Here is a 19,148-nt window from a genome sequence, read left to right as displayed (position 1 = left end):
AGAAGAGGAACCCACTTCCTACCTTCTTCCCCTTCGAGTTTGTGTGCAGAGGGGAGTGGGGCAGAGAGAACAGAGCTGGGCTCGTCCGGATGAGCCCGAATCCAGGGGGAGGTGCAGAGGACGAGCTGCTGCATCCTCTACAGGAATTGGGAATCTACGAAGATGTCACCTACCCAGAGAGCGAGGGGTGGACAGACTTTGAATCTTTGCCCAACAGTAGGACTAGGGTGTTCCGTTGGAGCCGTGGAGCAGATGGGGTGCCCAGGACTGGAAGCCTCTGGTGGAGGGAAGGGGGCTGGGCATGGGACAGAAGCTCCCGTGTCACCTTCTGGCCTCATTCCCGCCAGAGCTCTCGGCTGTACCAGCTGTGTAGGCCGGGCCCGTGCTGCCTGGAGGTAAAATTTCTTTTCACAGGTACATGCCATGCCAGCGCGGTGGAAGGCAGGAACCTTCTCTTGTGCCCCTTTGCCTCCCGGTCATTTTCTAGCAAATGTCAGGGTGCGAACCGTGGGCTCAGCCAACATGTGTTGGGATCTGAGGAGGTTTTAGGGGAACGAGCTGAGAAGAAGTGTAATTTAGAGCTGGTTTCCGACACCCGTGGAAGTGAGGGGCGTCAGAGGGACTTACAGAAAAATGAGACACACACAGTTTCATCAGCAACTAAAACAGACCCGAGAGCAGGGGGCTTCCTGGTTCCAGGGTGAGTGCACCTGGGGACATTCTGAGTGGGAGCAGTCTGGGCCCTCCAGGGTAGCATGGAGTGGAGCTTCTCAAAGGTCAATGGCATCAGTCACCAGGAGGGCTTTTGACAGCACAGACTGCCGGCTCCAACTCGAGAGTCACCGCTGTATTTTGTCCACGCGGGGCCTGAGAACCTGCATTTCCAGCAGTCTTGCTGATGAGGTGAACTCTGCTGGCCCAGAAGCCACACACCAAGAACCAACGGTGCAGAGCCAGTTCTGTCCCTTGGGGGCGAGTGCTCAGAACACCCCCAATGCACCCCACCTTCTGCAGTCAGACCCAGGCAACCATTTCTTCTTTTTTTGGTGTTGCTTTTCTTTCTTTCTTTTTTTTTCTTAACAGATTTTATTAATTTACTTTTAGAGAGAGGGTTAGGGGAGAGAGAGAGAGAGGGAGAGAAACATCAATGTGTGAGAGATACATCAACTGGTTGCCTCTTGCACATTTCCAACTGGGTACCTGGCCTGCAACCCAGGCATGTGCCCTGACTGGGAATCGAACCGGCGACCTTTCAGTTCACAGGAAGCACTCACTCCACTGAGCCACACCAGCCAGGGGTGCTTTGTTTTGTTCCTAACACTCTAAACACGGTTTTGATACCCACCCTGGTTGAAATATCCACCCTGGCTCCATGGACTCCACCATCAAGCCCCACCTTTCATCTGCCTAAGGCCCATGAGGGCTTGGTGGACCTTCCCTGCTCTGGCCTTTGTCCATGGTCTTCTCCCCGTCAGGAATGCCTCTCCCGGGCTTCCTAAATTCCTACCTCTCAGACCTCTCTGGGCCTGAGCCCTAATGCCAACGTGGAGTGCCCTTCCCCCATTGTGCCCTCATTCAGGCTTCCTCCCCCATCCTCTCTGTTCCGGAAACCCTCTTCCTGACTCTGACGGGACTTTCCCTCTGCCTTATTTCATTGCTGCTTATATTCGTGCCTCTGCCTTAGTCGGTGTAGGCTGCCATAACGAAATACCATTGAGCACGTGGCTTAAACAACAGACATTTATTTCTTACAGTTTGGCAGCTGGAAGTCAGACCAGGGTGCAGTATGGGCAGTCTCTGGTGCAGGCTGTCTTTGTGGCTCATGGGCCTTGGCCTTCTTGCCGTGTCTTCTCCTGGCCTTTCCTCGGTGTGCGCACCAAGTCGAGAGAGAGAGAGAGAGAGAGAGAGAGAGAGAGAGAGAGAGAGAGAGAGAGAATGTTCTGGTCATTCTTCCTTTTCTTACAGGGACACTCAATCTATCGGGTCAGGGCCCACACCATCTCCAGGTACAGTCATGGCGGTTAAGGCTTCAACGTTTGGATCTTGGAGAGACAAAAATGTTCAGTCCAGAGTGCTGTCCCCCCCAGTTAGACTGGAACTCTTGGCGGTCACTGTCATGGCGCCTGAGTCTGCCCTCAGAGGCTGTGGTGGGAGCTGGTGCATTAGTGTCTGCTTGCTTAATCACTGAGAAGGTTTGAAAACAGACCAAGGCAAGCCCAGGCCTGTTTGTTTACTTTGGCCCTTACTGGCCCCTAGTTCTTGAAATGTGTCCACCAAGGCCAAGGAGATGGAGAAGAAGATGCTGGCGCGCCCCGGCCGTGAGGTGGCGTGGCTGCGGGAGCTGTCAGTGGGCGCATCAGCCTTGAAAACACTGTGATTACTAATCCGTACCAGTCAGGGAACTACCACCCCCAGATCTGTATTAAGAATGTTTTCCTCAGGCAAAAAAGAAAAAAAAAGAGAGGGAGAGAGAAAAGTGCTGCCTTTGGCATCCAAGTCCGCCTCGGGAATCTCATTTTGTGACGGATCCTTCTCTCCTTTTGCTGCTTCCTGCACTTCCCCCAGATCTGCACATAAATGTATTACCTCTACCTTCCGATTCTCAGTCTCCAGATAGCCAAGCCTCGTCCTGCCTTCGTCAACACCTGAGTAAGTTCCAACATGTGCCTTCGGGAAGACGGTCTTTTAGTTCTTACTGTTTTGCCCTGTTCCTCTCCAGTGAAACCCCTGAGGTTCCCCAGGCTTGTGGGACCCCCTGGCTGAGGACCCACATGCATCCTAAAATCACAAGAGGCCCAGATACATTTTAGGGAACTACTGCCCTTTACCGTCTACTTACAACAGTTTAACGACAAGGTCACCCTGGGGGAGACTCACAGAATGTACCTTGAACTGGTCTGGTCATAGCTTATTTTCTCCATCAGCCTCTACTATATTCATGAACCTTGTCCCCTGCCTTCTGGCCTTTTCCTGATGTTTTCCCATTTCTCTGAGTCTCCTGGCTAAAGCAAAAAGATTAGAAACATGCCCTATGTTTGGAAAAAAGATTCCCAGACTCAGTTCTTGACCCCCTCTTTCACTCCTTAGGTAAATGGCAAACACACTTCTTTCTGCGTGTCCCCCCAACTCCGTACCCTCCCTCTCCTGCCCCTCCCCTCCCAGCACAGGCTTGGGCCTGATATTATCCCTCCTCTAAATATGGAGCAATCCAGTCTCCCAGTGGAGTCAAGGGAACGTCCGCCTTCACACCAACAACTCACAGTCCACCAGCAGGCAGTGTTCCTAACAGTTGGGAGCAAGCCCTCGCCCTCAAGGTGTGGCTCCTGGCTTCCTGGAGATGCAGCTTCAAGTACGTTCTGCGCCCCTCCCATCCTCAGCTTTCCTGAAGCCCGAGGGCAATAACAGTAGTGCTTTCCTTAAAGACACAGTGCAAAGATGAAAAAGAAGTAATATATTGATGTGCATAAAGCACTTAGCGTTGGTGCCTTGCACATAAGTAAGTACTCAATACATTTAACAATTATTATAATCAGTGGCACACACTATTAGAACACAGTAACTGAGATGCCCCCTGCCCCCCTGCTCCTTGTCTATCACACTCGGTGGACACCTTGGCCTCGCAGGCTACGGCAGCCCAAGGTCTTGCCCCAGCATCCCTGCCAGTTCTAGACTCACTTCCTTGTGCCCTGGCCACCTCTGTGCTATGAGATCTTGTCTGGTCTCATCACCCCAAGGCACAGAACTCAGACCATTCACCCACAACCCAAGAAGTCCAAACCCACAAAATGTTTGCTTTTGTGGTTTTACTTAAGAACTGGAGGGAGGAGGAAGAGAGTCTCGGAGAGGGTCAGGTCCTGCGCCATTCGTCTCTTTTTCTGCTCTCCTTCCCCTCCTTCTCCTTCCTTTGCTTTTCCAGAGCAATGAACAAATGACACCTGCTCAGCCTCCCTGAGCCTCATCTAACTGCAGTGATGTGGTGGAGTGTTATCTTAGTCATTGGAGCTGCTATTACAAAGCACCTTGGCCTCGGTTGCTGATAAACAACCTTTCTTTCTCACAGTTGTGGAGGCTGGACAGTCCAAGATTGAGGCTGTGGCACATTCATTGTCTCGTGGGATCTGCTTCCTGGTTCATAGACAGTCCTCTCACTGTGTCCTCAACTGGTGCGAAGGGGTGAGGAGTCTCTCTGGGGCCTCTTTTCTAAGGACACAAGTCCTATCATAAGGGCTCCCCAGTCATGACCTAGCCACCTCCCAAAGGCCTTACCTCTGATACCATCAATTTGGGAGTTAGGATTTCCACATAGGAATTTGAGGGGAATACAGCTATTCAATCTGTAGCAGGCATATGTTTAAACACGAACAGTTTTCTTCCCGGAGGAATTCTGTTACCCTCGCCTAAGGAAATAGAAACGTCATCATCTTTTACTCATGTTTAAACAAAAATGCTACACCCTTGGGGCAGGACAGCCCATGTGGGCATGTGGGTGCGCCTGCGTGGTGAGCAGGGAGGCAAAGGTGATAGCTCGGAGGACAGGTCTGTGGGGACGGATGCTGTTCCCCAGAAGAGCAAGGGAACGGATGCTGTTCCCCTGAGCCAGCGCCGGGCTCTGTGCAGGTTGCAAAAGGAAGCGGTTGCCTTCCCCAGACTGCAGATCTGACTTTCTGGCAATGGGACTTTGTGACCCACCAAAAATGTAAGAAGTAGACAAATTGTATTACACAGGGTTGATTCAGGCATCAAAACTAAACAAGACCCATGATGGGGTCGACACCTATGGGAAGATGACTCAGGTAAAAATGTACATTCACGTCCACGAAGGAGACCAGGAGTTTGTTGCCCTGGGGTCACGGTGAGGCTCTGGGCTGTGGTGGGAATTTTGAGAAGCAGGAGAGGACCATGCCACTGGCTGCAAGCGACTGGCCTTTTGGTCCTGTCATTCCCAAAGGTGTCCACACTGCCACTGCTTGTTTCTCAAAATGGTACTCACGTCTCAGACCTTCGTCAGAAGAGCTGTTTCTTCTACCCAAACGCTCCTCATTGCCTCTGACTCCCTCCTTCTTTTTATTCTCCCTTTGAAATCTTCCTCAGATTTCAGTTCTACCACCTCTGCCTTCCTGATCTCCTCTTGCCTGTAGTCACAGTGACTGGCCCGGTTCTTACTGTGTTCCCAGCATGTGGCCTTGGGTGACAGTGGGCACTTTTTCCTTTGGACTCTCAGGGAGCTGTGTAAGGCCATCTTACCTATTCTCAAATCTACTCTCAGCCCTGTTTGCTGGCCTAGGCAGTGCCTGGCATATAATAAATTCTCCACAAATTCTTTTTAAAATTTTCACCAGAGGATTATTGATGAGAGAGAGAGAGAGAAACATTGATGAGAGGCAGGAACATTGATTGCTTGTCTCTCGTATGTGCCCCCAACAGGGGATCGAACCTGCAGCCTTTTGGTGTGTGGGATGATGCTCCATCCAACTGAGCCAGGGTTCCACATGTCTTTTAAAAAGCATTCACTGTGATTCTGAAGTTATGAAGAATCTCATTTAACTACAAGTCTGGTCACGCCAGAACCTGGTATTTATTATGGGCAGTTTACCCTCTTGGAATTTCCATTTCCCCTTGTGGATGAGGAGGAAAGAGCTCAAGAAAGAGGCCTGTGAATCCTTATTTTTCCTCTGTTCTTACAGAATTACTTGCTTTCTGCTTGCCATGCTGCTGTGACTAATGGGGAAAGTGATGGAGAATTTTCTTCAATCACAGAAAAGTGGAGCATCTTAAAGGGCCAGAAATGCTCCCCCTTCCAGAACAAGAATTACTGGGGGAAGGAGTGAATAGACTGCAGAGGCAGCGAGTCTAAACTCCGTCTCCTGGGGGAAGGTCTTCTTTCTTCCGAGCACCTGTGGGAAATGTCTCTCCAGAGCGCTCATCATGGTGGGAAAAGTCTCATTGCTAGAGGGCCTTTCCTTCACAGAGATGAATTCTCTCAAACACACTTGCTGGAATGGCCCTCTGCAGCGGCCCAGCACACTGGCTGGTTCTCTGGATGACAGCCCTCAACGAGAGGGACCACCCCTCCATTAATCTCCGATCCAGACCTAACGTGAAGAACAGTCTCCCACCCCTTCCTTGTGTGATGTGGTTTTCGGATGCCCTGCCTTTCTGGCTCTCCACTTCTGCACAAATTATTGTCACCATCTTAAAATGTCACGGCTAGCAGTGCCCATAACACTCCACAAGAAATAAGACCTCTTAGCTAGTGGTTCCCAGACCACATCACTGTGGAGGCTCCTGTCTTTCCCTTCTCCAAAGGGACCTTTGTTTGGAAATACTCTGCTAATGAATCCTGCTAAGTAAAACCATCCACCAATCCCATTATGTTGGAATCCCTTGGCCTGGCTTTCTCGGCCCCTGGACTCCTCTGCAGTTGGTGCCTGGTTTGCTCTCCCAGCTCGTTTCTCGTCATTCCTGCGTTGGTCAGCGCAGGCTGCTGTAGCAAATGCCACCAACTGGGTGGCTTACACCAGAGACATCTTTTCCTCATGATTCTGGAGGCTGGAAGTCCAAGATTAAGGTGTCAGCAAGGTTGGTTTCTTCTGAGGCCTTCGTCCTTGTTTGTAGATGGCTGGCTTCTCCCTGTGTCCTCACCGGGTCTTGCCTCTGTTCATGTCCTTGTCCTGGACCACATTTTCTCTCCTTACAGGGACATTGGTCGTATTAGATTAGGGACCACCCTGACAACCTTATTCTACCTTGGTTACCTCATTACAGTTTCTGTCTCCAAACCCAGCCACATTCTGCAGTACTGGAGGTTAGGACTGTAACAGGAATTTGGGAGAACACAATTCTGCCCGTAACATTCTCCAGCCTACCTTTGTCCAGTTAAGCGGATTTTACCTTGTCTTCTTAGAACATAGCCTTTATTTTTAGTTCCTCTGCCTCTTTCCCTGCCTCCCCTACTTCTCTTTCAAGGTCAGTCTTCCAACAAGCCTTCATGCCAAGTGGCTACGCAGCCCGTTGAGACCCACAGAGATGGAGAATTCCCTTCTTCCCAAACCAGCCCATTCTGCTGGCTCAGACAGCATTCCATTCTAGCAACATAGGCCCAGAAAGGCCTCATGTTTCACAAACCAAAGGTACTCTTCTTTCCAATTCAGATAAAATGATCTCTCAGTAAAAAAAAATTCCAGATAAAATGAGAGCTGAGTAGCACAGGGGAAATAAATCTGAAATATCCCAGAAGTTGAAAACTAGGGAAACCAGATGCCTGGATCCTGTCTACTCTGAGATTCTGTTCTTGGGGGGCAATTCTTACCCAGAACTTGGTCCTCTTTCTGTGTTGTAAACACCCAAACGTTTCTTAATTGGTTCCCTGCACTTTAGGAGTATTGCCATCCACGTTCCCTTGGCAGGACAGGGCTTTCCTAGACTTGACCTGCCAAGATCCCTCAGTCAAAACAAAAGCAACAGAGCCTACTTTTCTCTCTACTCCACTCTGCAGTTCCACCCCAGCATGCACACACTCCAACACACACGCACACACACACAAACCTCCCTCTTAGAGCTTCAGCCTTGTATATCATCTTGATGCTGTTGCTTAGCAACCAGTAAGGGAAGTGTGATAGCACCTCCTAGTACTGTCCATGGAACACAGCAGACAATACAAACAGTTCCCTGGCTTTTCTCTGCAACTAGAGGGAGGTAGCTGTCAGAGGTGGCCAGCATTATTCTCCAGAGATACTGGCTCATCATCCAGGGGCCCAAATTGGTTGCTGCGTCGCTTTTATTTGGCATGGGGTAATGTCTTTGTGGGGGCGGCTGGGTAGGTGGTTCTTGAAGGGCCGGATCTCTCTGCTTGCACTTGTTCTCAGGATGCCTGTGATGTAGAAGGGCAGCTTGCAGCATCCTCTCTGCTCCCACGCAGCCCTGCCCTGCACCAAGCCCGTGTCCCACCAGCCACTGCGTTTCCTGCGGTCTTTTCCATTTGAAGGTGGTTCCGCAATGCTCTGGCACTGCTCTACCCTGGCCAGAGCAGCCCTCTGTGCTTCCGGGCCCTGGTTCCTCTGGCTTTTGGACGCTTCTTCACACTACTGGACAGCCCCCAGATCCTCAGATCACCATGTCCCTCCCCCATCCCTGTCCCTTACATTCCTCACATCCCAGCCTCAGACCACTGGGCTGGACGCCACCCAGGTGGCCTCTGAGACCCACTTGCTCTCTGTTGGTGTCCTGATTAGGGAATTCCCAGATGTTGTCTAGCACGACACAGTAGAGAAGGCTGGAGAATCTAGAATCTGGAAACATGTATCTCAATTCTAGACTCCTTTCTTCTTTCATCTTGATTGTGTGATTTAGGTCAAATTTTTCTAACTTCTCTAAATCTGTTTTCCGAGGGGATAGGAGTATTTGCCGCACTAGGCTATTATGACAATTATATAGACTAACAAATAGAAGGAACCCAGCAAAATACAGCATACAGTTGGAGCACTGCAGTCCGTTTCTGTCCTTCCACCTCCACTTCTCTGTTCTTCTTCTGGTAGCTGCTCTTCCCCGAGCAAAAACTAGTCTTCTGGTTGGATTCTCAGAGGCAGTGCCATGTCATGACAAGACATTGGGCCGGGAGGCAGAGGGCCAGCTCGAGGTCTACCACGTAGTATCTCTGACCTTGGGTCCTGCGCTCGACAGCCCCGAGGTTCCTTTTGGTCACCTATGAAATGGGACTGAGAGCACCTGGCTTGTCTAATGCACAGAGTTGCTGTAAAGCTCAAAGGAGATAATAATGTATGTTAATGTCCTTCACACAGGTCAAGGTCTTTTACAAACTTAGAGATGAGACTTCTCTTGGACAAACCTGGTCCCATCCCTCCACCTTGTAAAGTGAGAGGATTGGAGCCCAGCGCGTCTCAAGCGCCCGGAAGCTCTAACACTGCAGCACCTAGGGCATCGCAGCTGTCCGCCCTCCAGGGGCCTCAGTGGACAGAGCTGAATCCTCCTTCAGAGACACAGTGTTTAACTTGTTGCTGTGAGAATAATTTGCATCCATATCTCCACTCCCTAATCCCTGGGGTCCGGTGAGCGAGATGGCTGGTTATCACCCAGTCAAAACCTCACCCAGAAATGTTCTGGAGGCTTCTCATCATTCTGGTTTGGGAATGCAGATGGCCCTGTCCTTTCAATAAGGATGATAAATGAACCAGAACATGCCCACAGGGTGACAGAGGTACCAGGGAAGCAGCCACTGGTGCAGGTGTGTGCAGTTTGTGTTGCGGTCCTTCCTTGGTGGTGATGTGTTTAGTACTGGCCTGAAAAAGAGCTGAATTTGCAAGTACTTGAAACAAGAGATAGTAACATGTATAACAGCCATAATTTACAGTAACTTACATAAAGTTGGACCAACAAATAGAATTTGGATATTATTGAAGTCTTGAAGATGGGGAGGCTGGCCAAGGATGAACAAACATTCCAGAGACATTTGCATTCTCTTCAGTGAGATTTCCTCCAGGCAGTTGTAGAGTCTCCTGGTAAAGAGGACCCCAGCAGGAAAGAACGGTGACGCCAGCCATTCTTAAAGCTCCTGCTTGGTTTGGAAGAAGGGTGTGTGCAGCTTCACTCAGGGGCGGTGCTGCCACCCACCCTCTAATCCCATGACTTCAGGGGGAAGAGTAAAAGAGCCTTCTGTTAAAAAGTTGGGAACTCCTGCTGTGTAATAGGTTGTGAGAGGTCAGATACAATACCAGTGTCAATGGTTAGCCACAGCACCACTAACTCCTTAGAAATATAGTTATTTGGTGGGGGAGCAGTGGAGAGACAGCTGTGATCTATGCCATGACTGGGTCCATGGAACAACAATCAGAATTAGAGAACGTGAAATCGTAAAGGTCCTTTGCAATCACCGAGTCCAACCCTTTTAGTAACAAATAAGAAAATGTCACCAGCACGTTACTAGTCATCAGTTTGGGGTTTTGGAAGTGTGGGTGATTGTTCTTTTCTAGGTTGCTTCTTTTACTTTTTAAGTAAAAATACAAATGTAAGAAAACAGGAAAGCGACTTGCCCACGGCCCTGTCGCAATGTGGAGGCTGCACTTTCCTGGCCCCCAAATCTGCTGACTTTCATTCCTGATCCCACGGGATGGGGTGGGCGGGGTGGGGGTGTCTATCTGAGACTAGAACTGAGTTTCTAAAAAGATGTTTTACCATAAGAATATAATCATGTTGTCCACTAATCTTCACCATTTAAAATTTAACTAGATTATCCACGTCTTAAAATTTCCAGGATAATTTTACAAACCTTTTCATCTGAATAAAAACAAAGGCTTATTCTACAGGAAAAGTTAAAAATAAAATGTCAGTTGTAAGCAAACCTCTCAGCCCACACCTGATTCTAAGGGTTAAAGCCGCCCCCCCCCCCGAAGGATAATGTGGAAATGGAACCCGTGTTTGGTTTCTGATCCCACATCCCACGGGGTGCATCACTTCAGGAAAGAGGAACACAGCTACCGGGGCGGGCAGAGCGCCGGGAGTGCCGTCCCCCGCACAGGCTCCTGTCTACAGCCTTTGTTCCATGGTCTTGTCAATAAATATGACTCAGTCTGCTGTTCGGGCTCCGCCTTCCCTGCGCTCTGCTGTGCCCACCTTAGGTGACTCAGCTCCTAAGGATGGTGCTGCCTCTCAGCTCCCCAGCTGACCAGACTCCCTTCTGCTGGTCTGAGCCCTGAGATCCTCCACCGTTCCCAGCTTTAAAAGCACCGGTTAATACTTTGTGGGTGTCACCCCCACCATCCCATTTTTTAAAAAAAAAGTTCTGTACACTTATCTTGACAAACTGCCAAAGCACTTTTGTCATCCACCTACTCACCTATAAAATTTGTAGTCAGCAGCACATGCTTGATAGCCAGAAGGCCAAGTGAAGGTCAAAATGTGTTCCTGCGCACAAGGAAAACAAAAGGCAGGAAAGCCTCCCTATCGCCTCTCTTCTTGTAAGTGCCTGTTAGAGCAGGAACACGATGATGCACACGGTGTGGCTAGAGGATGGGTCACCTGGGCCAGCCCACACCTGTGAACTTGTTGTGGCTGGAAGAGTTAAGGTAGGAATTTCAATTTATTTGCAGGCACTTTGTTTTGAACTCAAGGGAATAGTAAAATGTCTCAGCATTTTCTATAACAAAAATAACAAAAAGCATTCAAGAAGAAGCACGGGGTCTCCTTTCCCTAAGCCACTGAAGCCACAGTCACTTCAAGGAGAGAGAGAGGTGGCGCACTGCCCGTGCCTGGGGTTGCTGATCTAGGCTCAGGATTGAAGGGGATTTAATGCCAAAAATATTTCTATAGCAGCCACTGTGAAAGAGGCCCAGAAGGTCTATGGCACAAATTTGCCACGAGTGTGAATGGGGCTATGCTCCATCAGATGCCCAAGATAAAGGCAGAGTGGCGACTGCGTCAAGCCAGTGAGTCACCCTGAGTCTGGGGGATGTTGTGCCCGGTCTAAGCAGGTTCTGTTGTTTTCCAGGACATCTTGGGTGGAGTGGCCATTGCTTGCCCATTTGTGGTAGGGCTTTTCTCTTTCCTTCCACTTTCTTCTCATGGGATAAGAAGGGCCCATCTTGGTTTAATTTTACACAGTGACTTCTGAATATGAGGAAGCAAAGTCCCTGGTGCATTTGTTCACAGGTGAGTTTTCTCTCTCACTCTCTCTCTCTCTCACACACACACACACACACACACACACTCACACTTTGGTCACCACAGCACACCCCCACCCTACCCTGTAGTGGCAGATCAGACTAAGACCAGTTTGGGAACCAATAATGGTTAGTTGGGTCGTTCTAGGGGGATGCTGCTTTAGGGGTGTGATCTCCCATGGTCCAACTGCTCCGGGAGGAATAGCCTGGGAATGCCAACTTATTTACCTGTCAGTCACTGAGATATGACCAAGAGTGGCTTTGGAAGACTTTTCCCGAGAACAGGAGAAATGCAACATCAGCAGATACAAGCCTACTACTGAGGGCGAAGTGAGGAAAGGGAGGTACCAGGCACCTGTTAGTGTCATGGTCAGTGCTCCTAGAGTTGCAGGTGACAGAAACCCCAAAGAGGGGGTTTGCTGGCTACAAACTCAAACTAAAGGAAGATTTGGGAAGCAACTAAACTCAGGGATGACTGCAAGCTTAGACACAGCCAAGTGTCTCTGCGTGTAATCCCTTTGCCTCTTTGGTCCTCTCTGCATGTTGCCTTCATTCTTTCAGGATAGCTTTTGTAAAAGGTGGCAGGAATAGCTGCCAAGCTCTCATGGCTTCCAAGCTCTCATCCACAGCCTTCTCAACCACAGGAAAAAGCCTTTCCCCTAAGCTAAAGTTTTAAAAATGCCAAAGAAGAACCATGATTGGTTTAGCTAAGATCATGTGTCCGGGTTGGACCAGTCCCCCTGGCCAGGAGGGTGGGGAGCCATGTGTGCCCTAGTTTGAGTAATGCACCACATCCTGTGGTCCAGGCGACAGAGAAGAGGTAGGAGAGAGGGTCTACTGTGATGGCAGCCTCCTTGAGAACTAGCCAGTTGCCATGGGATGAGGAATACTTCCCCACACAGACTGTGAGTGAAATTTCTGTGAAGGGGGAGGAGGTAGACAAAATACTACATGCCTGTAGTATTTTGCAGGCAGACAAAACCATTGTGATCCCCAGCAATGAATTGGCAAGCTTTGGTCATGTAGCCGTTTGTGATCTGTGGTGAGCAGATATGTGAATCTGTTGGGAGGCCCATTAAATTTGAGAAACGGTAACATCTAAAGTGCTTGGGAATTGGTGATGTATAATTGTGTTATGGCTAAGACCTAAATGAAACTTTGCAGAAAGAATAGGCAGCAAGCTCATGAGTTATATGTCAATAAATCATTTACATACTGCTAGACTGTGTGACAACAGTTAATATATAAAAGAGATAACTGAGCCTGCCTTCCTGGTTAGGTTGGCCTATTTATAAGATTTAACAGGCCAGGTCACACGTTTACAGGTTGTTCTTTCTTTCCTGGGCTTGAACACAATGTCAATATTAGGGACAGTCTTCCCACAGAATCATCCCTGGCTTTTTATTGCACTGCATGTGTCTGAAATCGAAAAAACGACCTTGCCCTTCCATCTTGAGTGAATGGTGTTCTTACACTAAATGGCTATTTTTGATTCTGCCTCTTAACTCTTCAGACTATACTTTACTCTCATTCAAAGGGAGTCTCAATGTTTTAATACAGGTGGGTACATAATAATGGTCTTCCAAAGATGTCTGTGTCTCATCCAAAAACCTGTGAATATGTTAATTCATATGGCAAAAGAGACTTTGCAGGTGTGATTAAATTAAGAAAATTTGGAGTTGGGGAGATTACCCTGGATTGTGGGGGTGGACCTAATGTTACCACAGGGTCCTTGTAAGAGTGAGATAGGAGGGTCAGAGCAGGCGTGGACAGAAGGAAATGTGACAACAGAAGCTGAAGTTAGAGAGAGAGAACGAGTTGAAGATGCTACTCTGTTGTCTTTGAAGATGGGGGAAGAGCCCATGAGCTGAGGAGTGCACAGTTTCTAGAGGCTGAAAAGAGCAAAGAAAAAGATTCTCCCCTAGAGCCTCCAGAAAGAACATGACCCCGATGGCACCTTAATTCTGGGACTTCTGGCCTCCCAAACTGTGAGACAAATCTGTGTTGTTTTAAGCCGTGAAGTCTGTAGTAAGTCATCCAGCAACAGCAGAAAACTAACAGCAGACAACTACCTTTTGGGGGAGCAACTCAGCAACATGTTCTATGAGATATAAGAGTTTATGCTTCCAGCTCAGTCATTCCACTTCTTGGACTTTCTCCCAATGAAACAATCAGATATGCAGAAATATACTTATTTATTAAGAGATTCATTACAATATTATTTATAATAACAAGACCTTGGAGCCACTTGAAGACCCTACTGGTGGTCTTATCTTTATTTCAGTCACAGCATTGTTCAAGTAAGAAAACATGGCCCACTGGATCGTGGCCATCTCCTTTAAGATGTCACTTTGAGAGTGTGTTGTAATCACACGTGGGGATGGCTTGTGCTAGAAAATGACTGTGATAACAGTATTGCTGTTAATCTACTGGTTCAACAAATACTGAGACCTGTGCTGGTGGAGGGTGGTATACAGAAACCAAGGACACATGGGACTATGGGAGTTGTAGGATCCTGGCCAGAGGGATGGTTATCAACACAGAGCCTTCTCAGGAAAGGTGATGTTCCCCTTAAAACTTGAAGAATCAGCAGGAAGGAGCTGCAAGGGAGAGGCCAGCTCATGGACTGCAGTCATTTCCCCATGCTGTGCATGCATAGCACCTGGAAGTACTGCTCATCCGGAATTCAGAAGGCTCTGCATTCTGAAGCAGAACTAGTTGCCTTCTTGTTCAAGAGCTACAGAAAAAAGCTGGGAACAACCTAGATACATTTCAGTATGTGACTGGTATAACTGTGACATGAAATACTACTCAGCAATGAAAAGGAACGGGCTATTGATACGTATAATAACCTGGATAGATCCCAAGGGAACTATGTGTTGTGAAAACAAGTTAGTCTCAAGAGGTTTCATTCTGTATGGTTCCATTTATGTAATATTCTTAAAAGGACAAAACTAGAGAGATAGAGAACAAATTAATATAGTCACGCATTGCTTAACAATGGGATATGTTCTAAGAAATGTGTTGTTAGGCAGTTTTGTTGTATAAACAAATAGAATGCACTTAAAAAAAACCTAGATGGTATAACCTACTACACACCTAGGTTATATGGTGTAGTCTATTGCTTTTAGGCTACAAGCCTATACAGCATGTTATTATATAAAACAACATGAGGTTAAATCAAGCACAAAATAAAATGATGGAACCAACAGTAAACATGATATGTATGAGGCTGTTGCAGGTGTAATGTGGCATGCTGTTATAAAACTTTTTTTATAAATAGGAACAGTACACTCTGACTTCCAGTCAAGATAGGGGCATAGATAAATACACTTCACCTCCTTGCACAACTACAGAAAGGAATTACAACTAAACCTCAAAAGAAATAACACTCAGAACTGTCATAAAATTGAACTTTATGGAAGTCTGACAACCAAAGATTTAAAGAAGCCACATTCATCTAGGTGGGTAGGAGGGGCAGAGACGCGGAGACAGGGTGGAGAGGTGAGAAGGTGTGGTGTGGTATGGTGAGGCAACGGTGGCAATAGAACACACATGGGAAGTCCCTCATTCATGTGTGGTGGATAAAAATCTGGCAGGATACCTTGGGAGTGAGTGATCCAAGCCCCAGGCCAGACTGCAAAGTCCAGTATTCCAGTGCTGGGAAAGTGAATCTCCATAATTCTGGCTGTAAAAATCGGTGGGGGTTGGGGCAGTGGGAAAACACTGCTAGATTTTCAGAAAACTTCACTTAAAGGGCCCACATAGTCTTAAAAAAAACATATGCAAACCCACCTACTCTGGGATTTAACACCAGGGCAACAGCTGGAAGGGTGCCAGTCACATATGGGGAGTGGGTGAAGTGACTGGAAATGGGGTGAGTGCCAGTCAAACCCCCAGAAGCCAGGCAGCGGCACAGTCCCCTCTCCGAGTCCTCTCCCCGCACAGAGCCACAAAGCAGTGAAGTGGGTTGCCCTACCCTGGCAATTACCTAAGGCTCCACGCCACACAGTTTACAGGGAACCAAAGCAACTCTGCCTAATACACAGAAAAAAAACACAGGGAGGCTGCCAAATTGAGGAGACAGAGAAATATGGCCCAAATGAAAAAACAGGACAAAAAACCAAGAAAAAGAACTAAATGAAACAGAGATAGCCAACCTATCAGATGCAGAGTTGAAAACACTGGTGATCAGGATACTCAAAGAACTCACTGAGTATGGCAACAACAAGAAGGAAAAAATGAAGGTTAATACTGAGTGAAATAAAGAAAAATCTACAGGGTACCAACAGTGAAAGCAAGGAATCCAAGATTCACATCAACAATTTGGAACGTAAGGAAGAAATGAACACTCAACCAGAACAGAAAGAAGAAATAAGAATTCAAAAAAACGAGGATAGTATAAGAAGACTCTGGGACATCTTCAAATGTGCCAACATCCGAATCATAGGGATGCCATAAGGTGAAGAGGAAGAGCTAGAAATTGAAAACTTATTTGAAAAAACAATGAAAGAAATTTGGCAAAGGAAATAGACATACAAGTCCAGAAAGCACAGAGAGTCCCAAATAAATTGGATCCAAAGAGGACTGCACCAAGACACATTATAATTAAAATGTCAAAGGTTAAAGATAAAGAGAGAATCTTTTCAAAAAAATATTTATTTATTTTTAGGGGGGGTGAAGAGGAGAAAGAGAGGAAGAGAAACATCAATGTGTGGTTGTCCCTCACGTGCCCACAACTGGAGACCTGTCCTGCAATCCAGACATGTGCCATGTCTGGGAATTGAACCAGCAACCCTTTGGTTTGCAGGCCTGTGCTCAATCCACTGAGCTACACCAGCCAGGGCAATAAAGAGAGAATCTTAAAAGCAGCAAGAGAAAAGCAGAGAGTTACATAGAAAGGAGTTCCCATAAGACTATTAGCTGATTTCTCAAAAGAAACTTTGCAGGCAAGAAAGGACTGGGAAGAAGTATTCAAGGTGATGAAAAGCAAGGACCTCAGCCTAGATTACTGTATCCGGCAAAGCTATCATTAAGAATGGAAGGGCAGATGAAATGTTTCCCAGACAAAGCAAAGATAAAGGTGTTCATCATCACCAAGACATTGTTACATGAAATGTTAAAGGGACTTATTTAAGAAAAAGAATATCAAAACTATGAACGTTAAAAGGGCAACAAATTCACAATGATCAACAAATGAATCTAAAAAAACAAACTAAGCAAAACAGGAACAGAATTACAGAAATGGTGATCACATGGAGTGTTATCAGCTGCAAGGGGTAAGGAAAGAGTGGGAGAAAGGTGCAGGGATTAAGAAGCATAAATGGTAGGTAGAAAACAGACAGGGCCATGTTAAGAACAGTATAGGAAATGGAGAAGCCAAAGAGTTTATATGCATGACCCATGGACATGAACTAAGTGGGGGGATTGTTGGAGAGAAGGATGGTACTGAGTGGAGGGGGGCAAAGGGGGTAAATTGGGATAAATGTAATAGCATAATCCATAAAATGTATTTTATTTTGTTTTAAAGATTTTTATTTATTTATCTTTAGAGGGGGAAATGAAGTAGAGAGGGAGAGAAGTATTGATGTATGGTTGCGTCTCATGCGTCCCCTCTGGGAACTGGCCTGCAACCCAGGCATGTGCCCTGACTAGGAATCGAACTGTGATCCTCTGGTTCGCAGGACCACACTCAATCCACTGAGCTATGCCAGCCAGGGCTGTAAAATATATTTAAAAAGCATAGTTGGTAGGTACAAAATAGACAGGGGGATGTTGAGAATAGTATAGAAAATGGAGAAGCCAAAGAACTTACATGTGTCACCCATGGACATGAACTAAGGTGTGGATTGCTGGAGAAAAGGGGGTATTGAGCAGAGAGGAGCAAAGAGGGTAAATTGGGACAACTGTAATAACCTAATCAATAAAACATACTTAAAAAAGAAAGAGTACACTTTGAAATAACAGTAAAAATAGTACAATAAATACATAAACCTGTGATATAGTCATTAGTAATCATTATCAAATATTAGGTACTGTATTGTGGGGGCAACTTTTCTTGCAAGTCCGCTGTCCACCACAGATGAAAGTAAACAAGACTGAGACATGATCTGCTTGGGGAAGAGAGGTGGCCGATCCCTCAAGAGGGAAGGGCCGTGAGCAGTGGCCAGTTTCTCAGGGGAAAAAGGCCTTGAGCAGTGGCCAGTTTCTCAGGGGAAAAAGGTGTTGAGCCCCCTTCTCCAGGGGCTTTTATTGGGTTGTAATACACAGAAATACAGGGTGGCAAGGATCAAACAGTAGATAACATTTCAAAGAAATCTGAGGGCTTAGTCTGAGTCAGAGTCTGTTAGGAAAGGGGGTTTGCAGAAACTTTGGGAGACATACTCATTTCCTCTCAGAAATGAGAGGAATCATATGAATGAAAGCACTCTTAGCAAAGCAGGTTTCACAGGTTTATCAGGAATTCTTTGTGATGCCAGATTTCTTCCCCTGGAAACGGACACACTCTGGCAAGGCAAGGAGCTGCACCCCTCCCCATCAGGTATTCAGGCTTAAGGGGATTAGAACCAGGAAGGGCTTCTCCCAGAGAACATGGGGACTCGGGCTTTGTCACCTAGCCAGGAGGTGAGAGTCCATTGCTCACTCTTTGTTGCAGCCCCCCTGAGTCCTTCCATGATGTCCTCTCAAGTGGTCGGGTCTGGCTTAGGTTGCTCCCTGCTGTGAGGAGACTTACCCGTCATGGACTTCCAACCAAGCTTTGGGGGCAGGGAGAGGAAACTGAGGCAGCGTTTGCTACCAGAGACAAGCTTTGTCTCCTGTGGCTTGCATTCTGGGGGTCACTGGCTCATCCTTAGCCACGGGGGGGTTAGGGTTACAATTCCTGAGACCAGGCAGAGCGGTCCACAACACTGTGTATAATTGTATGTGCTACCCTTTTACACGGCTGGCAGAGTAGTAGTTTTTTTACACCAGCATTGCCATGAACACGTGAGTAATGCATTGCTGTATGCTGCTGTTAAGGCTACGTCATCCGTAGGTGGTAGAACCTTTTTAGCTCCATTGTAGTCTTATGGGATCACTACCATGTATGTGGTCTGCCATTGACTGAACCATTGTTATGTAGCGCGGAGCTACAGTTGCAGAAAAGGGGGAGGCAAGTATGGCTGTAAAGCAGCAACACAAGGCAGTTCTTTCATGGTGGTAGAACAGTTCTGTATCTTGACTCTGGAGTAGTTACAAAATCATGTACATGGGATAAAATTGCATAGAAACACACGCAAGTGTTAAAAATGGTGAAAATGGAATTAGAACTGTTGTCTCGTCACAGTATTATATCAATGTCAGTGTCCTGGGTTTGCTATTAGACTACAAGATGTCACCATTTGGGGGAAGGTGGGTCAGGGTATGTGAGACTCTCTGTGCTAGTTTCACAACTTCCTGTGAATCTATAATGCTTTCAAAATAAACTTTCTGGTT

At 47.2% G+C, this 19,148-nt stretch overlaps 1 protein-coding gene across 5 annotated transcripts in view; it reads left to right on the top strand.

The window, feature by feature from the left end:
• The window catches only part of PTK2B (protein tyrosine kinase 2 beta), a 118,804-nt gene that overhangs the window by 13,370 nt on the left and 86,286 nt on the right, over positions 1 to 19,148 (top strand). For 2 of the 5 annotated variants that reach the window (XM_037042245.1, XM_037042244.1), the window contains exon 1: positions 12,465 to 12,577. The exons of the other annotated variants lie outside the window; for them this stretch is intronic. The gene's annotated coding sequence lies outside the window, so the exon portion shown is untranslated. Of the gene's footprint in view, positions 1 to 12,464; positions 12,578 to 19,148 lie in introns of those variants that run through there. 5 annotated transcript variants of the gene reach the window in all.

The sequence above is a fragment of the Sturnira hondurensis genome, unplaced genomic scaffold, assembly GCF_014824575.4.
Source record: "Sturnira hondurensis isolate 20B ecotype Veracruz unplaced genomic scaffold, ASM1482457v3 Scaffold0003693, whole genome shotgun sequence".
Classification (NCBI taxonomy): Eukaryota; Metazoa; Chordata; class Mammalia; order Chiroptera; family Phyllostomidae; genus Sturnira; species Sturnira hondurensis.
This window is presented reverse-complemented; position numbering and strand designations above follow the sequence as displayed.